This window comes from Anabrus simplex, chromosome 3 (assembly GCF_040414725.1).
Source record: "Anabrus simplex isolate iqAnaSimp1 chromosome 3, ASM4041472v1, whole genome shotgun sequence".
Classification (NCBI taxonomy): domain Eukaryota; kingdom Metazoa; phylum Arthropoda; class Insecta; order Orthoptera; family Tettigoniidae; genus Anabrus; species Anabrus simplex.
The window spans coordinates 491,411,348-491,425,609 of NC_090267.1; the positions used below are offsets into that span (position 1 = coordinate 491,411,348).

The 14,262-nt window shown below is 41.8% G+C and overlaps 1 protein-coding gene across 1 annotated transcript in view; it reads right to left on the reverse strand.

Moving 5' to 3' along the window:
• LOC136866556 (ETS-related transcription factor Elf-5) overlaps positions 1-14,041 on the reverse strand; it is a 111,396-nt gene extending 97,355 nt beyond the window's left edge. Inside the window, exon 1 of the mRNA XM_067143635.2 lies at positions 14,022-14,041. The gene's annotated coding sequence lies outside the window, so the exon portion shown is untranslated. The remainder of the gene's footprint in view (positions 1-14,021) is intronic.
• Between the last annotated feature and the right edge of the window lie 221 nt (positions 14,042-14,262).

Genomic DNA, 14,262 nt, shown 5'->3' on the forward strand with positions numbered 1-14,262 from the left:
CTTCAGTGACAGAGAGCTGTTAGACTGCATATGACCACTGGTAGTAAAAAGCAATTAATTTCTATTAATAGGACAGACAACAAGACGAGATGCCGTTATTTCTCCCAGCAACGCTTCAAGGAATGTTGCACAAGAGCCCATTTTCTCTCGCTTAGTCGTTTTGACATTCCCATTTATGGCAAAACAAGAGTAAAAACAAGGCTCATAAGTTCTACCATGAATTAAATTGCCGGTAGGCCCATTAATTGATTTTTGCTAGTGGTCTTATCGTGGCACCCACTCACACAGGTCTTATGGCGACGATGTGACAGGGCAGGTCTAGGACTGAGAAGGAAGCGACCATGGTTTTGAGTGAAGTACAACCCAAACATTTGCCTGGTGAGAAAATTGGAAACCACGGACATTTTTATTTCATACTATGGACGTAATTGCCTTCTTCCCGTATTCAATACAGTATGGAAAAAGACACTTTACTTTACACTCAGCTTTCCAGTGATATAAACACGGATATAGGGATCATGAATCAGAAATCCATTTTTGCAGCTCTCTGACGGCATAGTCATTTCTCCTGTGAGAGGTATAAATGGCTATGTCATCAGCGTACCGTTGGACGTCTACTACTTGATGGGTTGGAAGATCATTCTCAGATAGGCCTCCAGCTCGGAGGGCCCGTGGGGTGGATTTCTCCTCCTCACAGGAGGCATAAAAGTTCCTGTTAGTTAAATAAGATTGAGTGGGTACTTTATACGTTTCCAGTAGTTTTACTATTAAATTTTCGCACCAGACAGTGTCAAACACAGACATTAGATTTAGACTGACAATGAGCAGCAGGATTCTGAAGCCGGAAGCGTGCGGTCGCCGCCATCTTACGTCACTACACTATCACGTTGCATTAATGTAAAATGTTACCGAGGTTGGTGGATCAGCAGAGGTGAAAGAAGGTGCCGGGATGAATGGGTCTAACTACGGAGTCAAAGTTAATTTAAAATTTTAACAAAGGTTATAATTTTTTTCTTTTTTAAAAATTACAAGAAGTAACAAAATCACAGGTACTAGTAGCAAAAGACAAGCCTAGTTAAGACAAGATTGTTGGTATAAACAGAACTTGTGCTTTACGTCCTCATTTAACAATTCCTGAGCTTCGCACTAATTTTTACAAAGATCACAATATTATGTAAGGGCAGAACACCCCTCAATACATGGAGCACTAGCTCCGTAATTTACAATGTCAAGCCTCCTAGAGGCACTTTTACAATACCTGAAAATAGCAGACCCGCTCTCAGTTTTACAAGCCTAGTCAAGGCAACACCAAAAATATCTTACACTTTCTGGTCTTCCATGGCCCAGCTTACAAATTGAAACAGGGGTATCTCGTACCCAACCTACAGGGCTTTCGAGTAAAACAAATAACCGTTAAATAAATGGCCCGAACAAAAGGAAGGAGGCGAATACTTGCACTCCTCTATGTAGCTTCCTAAAACCTAAAGGGCACCAGGCCGAAGAAACAGGGGCTATTCCCAAACTATGGAGGTGACCCGTATAAGAAAGAAATTTTAAAACACTAAGGAAGAGAAGAAAATCAGTTACCAAAACATAGTCTCCTCAAATCAAAATGAAGGGGAGCTCAAGAGGGTAAATCACTCTCTATCCCCGAATTACAGTTACAGATTTTATGATATTTGCAAATTAGCCGGCAGAACTTACATTTTAGAGATGTTGGTTACATATTAAGGTTTCGTACCTTTCCCGCGGGTTAAACTGCTGAGCTAGCAAGAAATAAAAAATGTTAAATGGCCATTACCTTACTGAAGATATGCTGCCTGACGAAAGAGGCACCACCCGCCTCCTGCTTCACATCCACATACTTACATAGATGTTGATCAAAGGGCCAAGAGACGTGAAAATCAGCAGTTTATAAACCCTCGGGGAAAGTTCGAGACCTTTCATGAATAAAACAGCCACACCCTCTCAATTTTATTGGCTAGCTTAAAGTTACACACCAAATCGAAGAAGAAGCCTGTGATTGGTAGGAAATTAATTACAGAAATTCTGGATTGGCTAAATTCAAAACACGCGGAAGGAAAAGCTAAATATTGCCAACCCACAAAAGAATGAACGAAAAAAAAACTTATGAGTACGAAATTTCTTCAACAAAGTTCCTTTACTTCGCACCAGGGTGAACGATCATAGTTTTTTAGCAGAGACATCTATGAGAGAATGTCCACACTTCTTGAATAACGGAAAACAAAACAAGTTGAAATTCACACAGTACCGCCAACTACATAATCACAAGATTAAGGTAGTGACATCATCTGAGCAAAAGTTAAAGGAGGTCTAGTTTTAAGTTCAGTGTTTCTCCTATAGAGGAGGTTTTATTGGCGCAAGATTTAAAAGTGCGGCGTAGGGGTGTATCTACCGGTACATAAAATAATATCCCAAACGGGAATATTGGACAGGAGACAATTAAAAGAATTAAAAGCACATCTAAATTATAACAATAATGCTGGTTAATTGGACCTATTAGGTCCTTTATTTTACTGTCAAAAAATTATCATTGATATGTCAATTTACAAATGCTTGAAAATAGCCAAGCTCTTAAGACCGATCTATGGTTCTGTTTCCATCCAACTCTCTTACAGCATGATTCACGCATATTGACAAGAACGGTGATGAAATTATGCTAACAAGGCGATAAATATGCGAGTCCACTGCGTGTGAGCTTAACCTTGTTCAAATATATGAGCTTCATTGATGTTTCCGTACTGAACTGAGATCACAGAGATGAGATATGTATTAGGTTCAACCTATTCAAAACTAATTACGTATTGATGTCTAATAACTTTTATTTAACATGGGACCGGTTTCGACACTTAAAATGTCATCATCAGACATAAAATAAATCACAAATATATAAGCAATGACATAATAATCAAAACTATTGTGGATACACATTGAAATATTTCAATACACAGACACTTATCTCTGTGAGCCTAAACTTGAAAACAAATTTATTTCATACAAATGAGTTGTGGCTTCATTAGGTATGTTTCATTTATTCACTGAGCTTAAATCATATGTATTCTCTCTAAAATACATCTCAGTAAATTTTTACACGTGAACAACATCTTTAGTAGGAACATAGATATTACCCCTATTCATCAAAGAAATGAATAGATAAGGATTTTTTCTTCTGTACAGCAGCTTCCTTACAAGTATCACATTGTAGGGAATTGACTAACACCTTTACCAAAAATTCTGAGATACACTGACTGACAGAGCAAATGCAACACCAAGAAGGAGTGGTTCGAAAGGGATGAAAGTTGGGGAAAACACAGAGACGGCACGGACGAATAATTGATGTTTATTTCAAACCGATATGCAGGTTACACAATGCGCACGGCGTCGACTCAGTAGGATGTAGGACCACCGAGAGCGGCGATGCACGCAGAAACACGTCGAGGTACAGAGTCAATAAGAGTGCAGATGGTGTCCTGAGGGATGGTTCTCCATTCTCTGTCAACCATTTGCCACAATTGGTCGTCCGTACGAGGCTGGGGCAGAGTTTGCAAACGGCGTCCAATGAGATCCCACACGTGTTCGATTGGTGAGAGATCCGGAGAGTACGCTGGCCACGGAAGCATCTGTACACCTCGTAGAGCCTGTTGGGAGATGCGAGCAGTGTGTGGGCGGGCATTATCCTGCTGAAACAGAGCATTGTGCAGCCCCTGAAGGTACGGGAGTGCCACCGGCCGCAGCACATGCTGCACGTAGCAGTGGGCATTTAACGTGCCTTGAATACGCACTAGAGGTGACGTGGAATCATACGCAATAGCGCCCCAAACCATGATGCCGCGTTGTCTAGCGGTAGGGCGCTCCACAGTTACTGCCGGATTTGACCTTTCTCCACGCCGACGCCACACTCGTCTGCGGTGACTATCACTGACAGAACAGAAGCGTGACTCATCGGAGAACACGACGTTCCGCCATTCCCTCATCCAAGTCGCTCTAGCCCGGCACTATCCCAGGCGTGCACGTCTATACTGTGGAGTCAATGGTAGTCTTCTGAGCGGGCGCCGGGAGTGCAGGCCTCCTTCAACCAATCGACGGGAAATTGTTCTGGTCGATATTGGAACAGCCAGGGTGTCTTGCACATGCTGAAGAATGGCGGTTGACGTGGCGTGCGGGGCTGCCACCGCTTGGCGGCGGATGCGCCGATCCTCGCGTGCTGACGTCACTCGGGCTGCGCCTGGACCCCTCGCACGTGCCACATGTCCCTGCGCCAACCATCTTCGCCACAGGCGCTGCACCGTGGACACATCCCTATGGGTATCGGCTGCGATTTGACGAAGCGACCAACCTGCCCTTCTCAGCCCGATCACCATACTCCTCGTAAAGTCGTCTGTCTGCTGGAAATGCCTCCGTTGACGGCGGCCTGGCATTCTTAGCTATACACGTGTCCTGTGGCACACGACAACACGTTCTACAATGACTGTCGGCTGAGAAATCACGGTACGAAGTGGGCCATTCGCCAACGCCGTGTCCCATTTATCGTTCGCTACGTGCGCAGCACAGCGGCGCATTTCACATCATGAGCATACCTCAGTGACGTCAGTCTACCCTGCAATTGGCATAAAGTTCTGACCACTCCTTCTTGGTGTTGCATTTGCTCTGTCAGTCAGTGTATATTAAATAATATTCTGTGATAATAAATGTAACACCTATCGATTTTTGAAAACTTACTAATCCTTCCACTCTAATTTTAACTGTAATTTTGACGTCCTTGCCATATGTCCTTAAAGAATAAAGGAGACCAAGACCACTATTATTTCATTACTAATATAACCAAAACAAAAACTCGACCTATAACCAAGTGTTGCAGTAACATATTATTATTATTATTATTATTATTATTATTATTATTATTATTATTATTATTATTATTATTATTATTATTATTATTATTATTATTATTATTATTATTATTGTTGCTCCATGGCTAAATGGTTAGCGTTCTGGCCTTTGGTTACAGGGTTCCCGGGTTCGATTCCCGGCAGGGTCGGGAATTTTAACCATCATTGATTAATTTTGCTGGCACGGGGACTGGGTGTATGTGTCGTCTTCATAATCATTTCATCCTCATCACGACGCGCAGTCGCCTACATGCGTCAAATCAAAGGACCTGCACCTGGTGAACCGAACATGTCCTCGGACACTCCCGGCACTAAAAGCCATACGCCATTTCATTTCACTATTATTATTATTATTATTATTATTATTATTATTATTATTATTATTATTATTATTATTATTATTATTATTATTATTATTATTATACTAGGGGCACACCTTCTCCGTCCAGTTAAACTGTGCGTATAAGGCCATCTATGTAACTGAACTTGAACTAATGTGATGTAAGATACTTGGAGTTGCAACTTTTAGATATCTATTTTTTTTTTTTTTTTTTTTTTTTTTTGCTTTACGTCGCACCGACACAGATATGTCTTATGGCGACGAACTTAGATGTCTCTACCATCGGCGTAAGTGCCCCCTCTGGTGAGGTTAAGAACAACTAATTCTTAAGGAAAAAGTATCTTTTTAAGGTTGGATAACCTTAGTTTGTGAAGATTGTTTTGTTCATGTATCATAGTTGTCAACACTACTACTGTTTCCTTCTTCCTTACTTAGCAACCAATCAGAAATTTTCTCTAGGCAATTACAATGGGGGTGTGTATAGGCATCCAGCCTATCTGTAAATAGTTCTGGAAACTTCCCCTCGAAATGCTATAAAAGCTGTGCTCTTTAAGGCCGTATTGTCATCTTCATCGCTCCAGTTCAGCGAGTGTGGCGTGTTATTCGGCGTTCGGAAGGCCCAGCTAAACAAGGTAATGGCAGAGTTTTCTTAACATGTGATCGCTCCGACAGATAACTTGAGGGGAAGGTTTCAAACCTCTTTCATTTTATGTAAAGTTCCAATTCAATAGTTTCAATGTAGATTTTCGGCAAGTCTGAGGACTCTGTTGAAATCCCTGCTGGGAAACATGAAAACAAAGGGAACAAAGAGTATTCACACTCTGTTGATTCCCATTTAACTTGGTATGGGGTGACTAAAATTTTCTAAACCTCTAAATCCTTAACACATTTTGGCATTTAATATTTCTCGTTTAGTCACCCCTCTATAGAATAGGTGTAGCCTCTGCAACTTTGGGCCATTGTGATAGTACATATATCACACCCCAGAATTATATGTAGAAGTTAGAGATATTATTGTCAGTATTTGATTTATTATTATTATCATCATTATTATTATCAGTATTTCATTTGTATATTTTGCCATTTGTATTGGTAAGCTGGAAGATATCCACATATGTAGGTACGAGTAATTTGTTTTGCACGAGTGGGAAAACATTGCTTTAATAACTCTGGTAATTTGAATGAGTCATATGGCTACCCCAGTGTTTGTTGTGATGTACTTGTGTCGGGAAATTCATGAGTCATGTATATATCCCAGCCTGATTAGATGAGCTTGTTGTTGTATTAGGAAAATTTGGTGACTCATGGAATATACCCCAGAGTTTGTTATTGTCTTGGGAGGAAGAAGTAGTTCAGGGCTTGGGCTTGAGAAGAGGACCACCCATGATTGGCTGGCAAGCACCAATCCAGACGTATCATCTGAGAGGAGGGGGATGTTGATGTCTATAAAGGTTGATCATACGGCGGCAACCTGAAACATTGTATGGGACATTGTATGGGTGATGGTAAAGGAACGAGAAGGAAGACAACTACTACAACTACAAGCAGTAACACTGTATGAAGGAACGACAACTGACACACTGTACGAGAAGGAAGTAGTGCTGATACACGGTACTGGAGCGACACGGCAGCAATGGACTGGACTTCAAACGTTCGTGGAGCGTAGTCTTGTTATGTTCGTGGAAAGTGGCTGATTGTGGAGAGTGCTTGCGCATTAAGTATGTTAGCACTTGTGGCGGCCTAGCATTATATGTTGGTGAAAGCTATCTTAGACTTTCCATAATTTATGTTGAGGATCGACAGACGTGTGTATATATCTTTACAACAAGTGTTAAAAATGTGAACACAGTAGTACAAGGTACAGTATCTGTGTAATGTGATAACTGCCGATTATGAGAATCGGTAAGTCGAATTGATATAGAGACAGTGAAGGGTATTTATCTTCATACATGTACATTGTTCATCGGACTATCTACAAATGGTAGCTTAGTTCTCGCTTTCGTTTTCCCACGATTTTCATTATTATTGTTGTTGTAAATATGGAGTCTTCCAGCAATATTTTATGTGTGTATTATATGTATAATGTTGTATGTTGATGAGGTGCTCATGCACAGAATTTGTTAAGAATATAGTTAGCTATTTTAGAATCAGTGTTATTGATGAACCTAGGTGCAGTTCCTACCTAATTAGTCGTTTTCAGGAGGTTAGGTAAGGCCTGCAGCAGATGTACCAGTACGCAGCATTATGTACACGCCCTGGGATATACAGTTTATCATGCTCTTATCTAAATTCGAGGGATCCATTCTGGTGAACTCTGGCGCCCATACTACGGACATTTCGGTTAATTATGCTTATTAATTTTATTAAGTTTTTGAGTAATTTTATTTATATATATTTTATTCATGATTTTATTTATCATATTCATCAAATAAGTTACACCATATCCCCTCTTAGGGTTTTGAGGGTTTTTGCAAGAGTTTCGCGTCCTAGCCTTTTGTTCATGGCCGATCATGTTAAACCCTTTCTTTTTTCATTAAGGCCATTTAGAATGGGCACTCACTGCCCCTGTTTAAACTGTAATTATTTATTGACCAATGTGAAACAAACTGTTGAAGTTTGTTATGCATAACCTTGTAAGAAATAGGTGCCTCTCAGAGGCTGGACTATATTAACTTTTGGAGCTCAAACTCCTAGACGATGTGAGTGGAGCAAACATGCTTCCCGGAGGCCCGGGTTCAATTCCCGGCTCCGCTACGAAATTTGAAACGTGGCACGAGGGCTGGAACAGGACTCCACTCAGCCTCCGGAGGCCAACTGAGTAGAGGAGGGTTCGCTTCCCACTTCAGCCATCCTCCAAGTGGTTTTCCGTGGTTTCCCACTTCTCCTCCACGCAAATGACGGGATGGTACCTAACTTAAGGCCCCGGCCGCTTCCTTTCCTTTTCCTTGTCAGTCCCTTCCATTCTTCCCATACCCCCCCACAAGGCCCCTGTGAGGTGAGGCCGCCTGAGCGAGATACTGGTCCTCCTCCCCAGTTTTATCCCCGACCCAGAGTCTGAAGCTCCAGGACACTGCCCTTGAGGCGGTAGAGGTTGGATCCCTCGCTGAGTCCGAGGGAAAAACCAACCCTGGAGGGTAAACGGATTAAGAAAGAAAGAAAGAAAGAAAGCAAGAAAGAAAGAAAGAAAGAAAGAAAGGAAGAAAGACATTTAGAATATGTAAAAGTAAGTAAGAAATAAAATATTGTACACAATGGCCAATAAAGTGAAAAGTTTACGTTGCTCGTTTCGGCGGCGAGGACGTAAACATCTCACTCATAACGCAAAAGATCCCTCCCGTTGCTATTGCGTAAAGAACTATGTCAAGGTTGCTGACAGTGGGGTTCATTCCCACCGTCTCCCGAGTGCAAGCTCTCAGCTAAACGACACATACCAAGTAGCCACTCGCTCGCTCTCCTGTGCTTCATTTCAGCTCTTGTCCTACTCGCTGTCTGAATGGTCTGCGTCCTGGCCTTCGGTTCAGAGATCCCGGGTTCGATTCCCGGCCGGGTCGGGGATTTTAATCTTAATTGGTTAATTCCAATGGCTCGGCGGCTGGGCGTGTGTGGCGTATTCCACATTAGAAATCATCCTAGGTAGGGCCCTCATCTTCACAGACATGCAGGTCGCCTAATAGGCCGTCTACTAGAAAAAGACCTGCACCAGGCCTCTCCGGAGGCCATACGCCATTATATATATTATTTCAGCTCTTAACTATTCAAATTGGTTGATTCTGAGGAAAGTTATGAGTGCACATTCAATTTGACGTACACAGTTCGTTTTGGTCTAAAAACACTCAGTGGATCAAGCGCTTTCTTTTGAGGCAATAGCTACTTAAATTGGTAGATTCTGAGAATAGTTATGAGTACATTTGTCTCCATGACGAAGATCTTTGAAGGACTTTTTAACAGTTCGGCGCGTAGTGTTGTTCCAAGGAACGTTTAATTCAATTTCTTTGTGTGATGTATTTTGATGATGCTTGTTGTTTTAAGGGGCCTAACATCGAAGGTCATCGGCCCTGATGTATTTTCAAGTGTTTTGTTGACATAATATTACAGTCTATTACCACAGCAGATCATGTGCTTTATTTCATTAACTCGAAGCTTTGCAAATACATCCGTGAGGGTAGTAACGTACAACACCATACTTTCTACATTATGGGCGGAGCCAGCGGGAAACTTCTAGTAAAATTCTGAAATGTATAAAAAACTTGCTGTAGTAGCTGTCGTTGAAGGGACAATCCATGACCAGTGTAGTCTGGCCATCGACAATCACATAGCAGCATATGCAAAGCCATCTAACTTCCCCAGTTACTTCCCGCCAATGTTCGGACGTACTCGGGACGCAGCAGTAATCCCATCTATCGGAGAAGAGTGGCAGCAGAAGAGACAAATCACATCACAAGAATGGTCAGTGTAATGCTATTGTTGACCAGTTTTATGAGCTTTCGGTATTGTCTGCCTTCACATTTAGTTTTTTTCCCCCCCTACTCTGGGATAGTTTGTCTTATTCTTCAGGCGGTCGTTACTTTACGTTTCTTTCTCATTTTTTATAATGATCTTCACAATTTTCCTTGTCGATACGGACCGATAACCACTGTCTAAAACATAAGTGACTGGAACTTGTATTCTGTAGAACTTTTCTTATAAGTGGTATTTTCTGATAGGACAACATAAAAAAACCGAATCCCATGGCACTACAGCACTGAAGGGCCTTGGCCTACCAAGCGACCGCTGCTCAGCCATAAGGCCTGCAAATTACGAGGTGTCGTGTGGTCAACACGACGAATCTTCGGCCGTTATTTTCGGCATTCTAGACCGGGACCGCTATCTGACCGTCAGATAGCTCCTCAATTGTAATCACGTAGGCTGAGCGGACCTCGAACCAGCCCTCAGGTCTAGGTAAAAATCCCTGGCCTGTCCGGGAATCGAACCTGGGGCCTCCGGGTGAAATGCACGCACGTTATCCCTATACCACGGAGCCGGCGGACCAATAACATAAGTATTAAAAATATAAATTTTAGGCACCTTTCCTTAAACTACCATTTCATCCAGCGTGATTAAAAATTATTTTCAGCTTACAATGCAGTGCCTTTTTCCCGGACTTTACATACTAATTTTCCTTAAATTCTGTTCACCCATTTTCTCGTCGTTCGACGTCGATAATGGTCTTAGCAAAAAAGAAAAGAAAAAAAAATCTCTGTTATCACTGTTATCATAGCCGGTGCGGTAAAAATGACTGATATAAATGATCGGAAATTTAATTCTAAATAATTTAAGTTATGTAGTATTTATCGATAGCAACATTAGCGAGCGATCCCGCCTCTACCGCCCCAAGGGCAGTGTCCTGGAGCGTGAGACGTTGGGCCGGGGGATACAACTGCGGAGGATGACCAGTACCTCGCCCAGGCAGCCTCACCTGCTATGCTGAACAGGGGCTTTGCAGGGGGATTGGAAGGGATATACAAGGAAGAGAGAAGGAAGCGGCCGTATCCTTAAGTCAGGTACTATCCCGGCATTTGCCGGGAAACCACGGAAAACCACTTCCAGGATGGCTGAGGTGGGAATCGAACCCACCTCTACTCAATTGACCTCCCGAGGTTGAGCGGACCCCGTTCCAGCCCTCGTACCACTTTTTCAAATTTCGTGGCAGAGGCGGGAATCGAACCCGGACCTCCGGGGGTGGCAGCTAATCACACTAACCACTACACCACAGAGGCGGGGGTGTCTTGCAGAGAATAAAAAAACCATTAAACATGTGTTATATTAAATGGTTTTTTTTTTTTGCATTATGTTTGGAAATCTTGAAATATCTGTCCCTCCACTGAATCGAATTGATGAGAGGAGATCGATTTGGCTAAATTTGACGAGAAGAAGAGATAGAATGATAGGACACATCTTGAGACACCCAGGACTTGTACAGTTGGGTTTTGGAGGAAGTGTAGGCCTAGGTGGTAAGAACAGTCGGGGCAGACCAAGGTATGAATATGACAACCAGATTAGAACAGATGTAGGATGCAATAGTTACGTAGAAATGAAAGGGTGGCATCAAACCAGTCTATGGACTGATGACTCAAACAACATCAACAACAATATTTTTTGAACTTGTGTACTATACTTGAATTTTATCATTATTAATGCATTAAGCCCCAATCACGATGCGAACGTAACCGTAAAATTAACGGAATATTTGAGGTATCCACAATGGTGGAACGTAACATGTACGTAAAGAGTACGCAGCAGTCAATCAAAACACTGCCATGTTATTTTTTTTGCTAGGGGATTTTACGTCGCACCGACACAGATAGGTCTTATGGCGACGATGGGATAGGAAAGGCCTAGGAATTGGAAGGAAGCGGCCGTGGCCTTAATTAAGGTACAGCCCCAGCATTTGCCTGGTGTGAAAATGGGAAACCACGGAAAACCATTTTCAGGGCTGCCGATAGTGGGATTCGAACCTACTATCTCCCGGATGCAAGCTCACAGCCGCGCGCCTCTACGCGCACGGCCAACTCGCCCGGTGCCATGTTATTAACACGGAAGTCCGGTTTTAGGCTATCTCGCAGTTTTATATTTTAATACCTCGTTTGAATCAAACGACGTGGTAGCGGAATTCATGTTACTTGAAACATCTCATGCTTTGCTCCTGGGAACTGTGTACCTGAAATGCGAGGTAAACAACGGCGCAGAAAATGGGTTCATCCCTTGTATCTCAGGGCGATTTCAGTAATCTGCTCAAGAAATGACTGACCCTCATCAGTTCGTTTTGTACATGCTGATGACACCTGAACTGTGTGACAATATCTTACGATTTGTGTCCCCATCTATATTATAAAATAAGAGTTTTGTCTGTACATTGCTCAGAATTTAAAAAAGAATTGTATTTCTGTATCGATCGTGTCCACAGTAACAAGGAAATGCACTTTTTATTTTCCGCCATTTTTGTCTATCTGTTCGTCGGTCGCACTTTATCATGAGCCCGGATCTCCATAGTAACGAATGGGAACTAGGGCTCAAGATAAAGTGCGCGTATTATACACGCATCACGAGAAAATGGCTGAAGACAATTGAATGAAAATCAGTATGTAAAGTCGGAGAGTGAGGCACTGTGGTCTAGGCTATAAATAATTTTATCCACGCTGAGTGAAATGGTAGTTTAGAGCACCGCCTAACATTCAATTCTCAAATATTTATGTTATTATGGTCTGTCGATAAATAATACATGACTTAAGTTATATACAGTTAAATTTCCGATCATTTATGTCATATTTTTACCCTATCGGCTATGATAACAGAGATATTTACGAATTTGGATTTTTGTTACTAAGTCCATAGCAATGTGGAGCGACGAGAAAATGGGTGAACATAATGTAATGAAAGTCGGTATGTTAAGTCTGGGAATAAGGCACTACAGTACAGGCTATAAATAACTTCATTCATGTTATACGAAAGTTTAGTTTAGAGGAAGGCGCCTATAATTTAATTTTTAAATGCCTGTTTCATTATGCAGTTCAACTGTTAGGCCCCTTTAAACAAGAACATCAATTTAGTAAAATCCTATTCACAACGTGTACACGACTTCATCTAGAATTCCGTAGCGAAGCACGGGTACAATAGCTTGTTTCTAATAAAACGAATTGTAAGGTCTCATTTGCCGACATCTGTGCGCCTAGCTATCACATTCAGATGAAGTGTTTTTGTATGAATTGGTTTTCTTAAACTGGTAGTCTGTCATAATGTTAAGGAATATACAGGGACACTGTTTTATCTATGACGGGGATTGTCACTCGCCCGGCCGCCAGCGCTGCGAGCTTGTCTCCCAGCATTTACCGTCGGATTTCATTGCTACAGCGTATTTATCCCCTCGTATTCCCTTTCAACACAGCGTCTTTGTAATTATTATTCCTTTTATCATACATACAAACAAGGATTGTTTTGAAAGAGAATTACAAGTGTTTCATCGAAAGAAGTCATTATATCGCGCACAAAATACAATGTTTACGTCTGTTCTGATTGATTGGTTCTTTAACAGCAAGAGCTTGGAGCACAGGAGACCAGCTTGGAGTTTGCAATCCCTTAATTTCACAGACTAGCAGTTAAGTTGTGAATGGTTCCAGCAGATACCATGGCAGCAACCTTCTATTATTTTAAGTTTACGTCGGCACATTGTGAATGGTTCCATCAGATACCATGGCAGCAACCTTCTATTATTTTAAGTTTACGCCGGCACTTGTGAATGGTTCCATCAGATACCATGGCAGCAACCTTCTATTATTTTAAGTTTACGTCGGCACATTGTGAATGGTTCCATCAGATACCATGGCAGCAACCTTCTATTATTTTAAGTTTACGTCGGCACATTGTGAATGGTTCCATCAGATACCATGGCAGCAACCTTCTATTATTTTAAGTTTACGTCGGCACATTGTGAATGGTTCCATCAGATACCATGACAGCAAACTTCTATTATTTTAAGTTTACGTTCCGTTTGCATTGCGAATGGGGCTTAAGAGTGCGTGATTACCAGTTTAAAATAAAAATGTAAACTTGTGTTTCTATGGTTATAGTAATAGGAATTAATTTAATCCACAAAGGTTTGATATCTTTTAATACTCACACATGATGCACCTATTAATGTTGTTCAGTCATGCACGACTGCTCCCGCGCTAAAAACATATTCTACACCAGAATATTAGCTATAATATACTACCACCACTAGGAAAGTACAACCTCACCAATTACAGACGTCCTCGATGTCACACGCTGTGTCTTCAGAAAAGATGAACCCGGAGCAGTGGGAGCTGCATGTGATTCAACGCTGAACATTATTCAATGTCATCCTGGAAATGAGGACACGCACAGCATGTACTAGAGGGAGACACGTTTAAAGGAAATTTGACGCTGGAATCTTCAACGTTGGCTGGAGTGAGGTATGCTCTAATGACGTCATGTTTCGTTGAAATGACCTTTTCATCT